We start from the raw sequence: 1,822 nt of genomic DNA, 5'->3' as shown, positions 1-1,822 counted from the left end.
ATAAGGAAATTTTTAAATGATTAGGGATTTAAAGAGAAAAGAACATTCTTTAATGAAGAATTTTTTTCATTTAGCAACTCTAAGGGATGAATATAAAAGAAGTTAGAAGAAAAGAAGATGAATGACAAGAAGCCCGAGGAAAGAACCAAGTTAAATAAGATAAAATGGAGATGAAAAAATACCTTATTTTAAGATATGCATCATTTCATAGGAGTAGAATATAGGTTATTATTGGTGGAGCCTAACCACCTTTACTTTCAGTATACCCTGGATTATAATTAAGTGGCAATTACCATATAGATATTTGATATTTAAATTCTAATTGATGCTTATTTACATTAGTATAGTAGAAATTATATATATTTTTATAGGTTTCTTTCTCGTATGTGCCTTCGCCTAGATTTTGCTAGGCTCTTAACAAATAAAAATTCTTTTGCTGATAGTCAAATAAAATTTTAAGATAACATATAATGATAACCACTTTTTAAGAAGTCAGAGCTCATCTGGGGTCTCATGCATGCATATCATTCCTTCTCTCCTTGCTATTCACCTCCCTTCCTTTGGGTAGTAGCAGACTGTTTAAACTTGTTCAATATGAATCAGGTTGTTAGACCTAAGCTTATATCCCAGCGGCTAAACAAGAAGGGGGGGTTAATTGGTAATTAAAAAATTTATCCTTTTTTTAAACCAATAAAAAGTTTAGTGAAATTTTTATAGAAACAATTTTTCAACCACACTTTCAAATAGAAAAAAACTAAAGTGAAAAAGCAGAGTAAAAAAGCAGTGAAAAATAAAAGACACAAGATTTATAGTGGTTCGATCAAACACGACCTACATCCACTCCTCGGAGGCACCCTCCGAGTATTTCACTAATACCAATAGTGTCTCTCGTTTTTCCCCCACAGCAAGGCGGAGAAGCCTTCATAAAACTCTCTTCCACCATTACCCGGTGCGGTAGAGAATCATCGTCCTTTTACACCCTCTAAGTGTAGGAAGAGTACCTCCCACTGTTCACACTCTCCAAGTGTAGGCAAAGAACCTTCCCGCTATTCACACGCTCCAAGTGTAGGCAGAGAACCTTCCCACTGTTCACACTCTCCAAGTGTAGGTAGAGAACCTTTCATCCTTTCACACTCTCTAAGTGTCGGCAGAGAACCGGATCTCTTTGAAAGATCTTCTTAAAAGAAATCTAGAAGGACAAGAGAAAAGAGTGAAGTAATCATAATTCACAAAGTTGAGATCCTTACCTTTGAGTACCAAGTGAATCCTTCATGCTCCAATGGTAGGAACTCTCCTTCAAAAACTCTCTCTCACTCTCTCCTTTACACTTCTTTTAGTAAGCATGAAGACCATTGACCAAAAAGATTACAAAGGACCTTTTATATGAAAGACACAAAAAATCATCAAAAAATTGCTAATTTACAATTTTGTACGTACATGATCATCCTGTACGATCGTGATTTCGTACGTACGAACAGTGTAAAACTGTTAGGTATGAACTCTTATGTGCATTGGGATGTGGTGACTTCGTACCCGATCATCGTCCCCGTACGAACTATGTTCGTCTGGTACGAACAATTATTTTAAAGCCACGCTGAAACATAACTGCAGACAATCCATATGTTAAAAGAATAGAGAACATCGTCCTGGGATGAGTGTTCATGTTCATCTTGATGAACAGTACAAACCTTAAAACCTAAGAAGATCGTCCTGGGATGAATGGTGTGTTTTGTTTGGACGAACTGTTCAAAATGAGAATCCCATGGACATCGTCCAGAGACAAACTGGGCATTTCATTTGGATGATCCGTTCAGAGTGAGGA

The sequence above is a fragment of the Dendrobium catenatum genome, unplaced genomic scaffold, assembly GCF_001605985.2.
Source record: "Dendrobium catenatum unplaced genomic scaffold, ASM160598v2 fragScaff_scaffold_211, whole genome shotgun sequence".
Lineage (NCBI taxonomy): Eukaryota > Viridiplantae > Streptophyta > Magnoliopsida > Asparagales > Orchidaceae > Dendrobium > Dendrobium catenatum.
Note: the sequence above shows the minus strand (reverse complement) of the source record.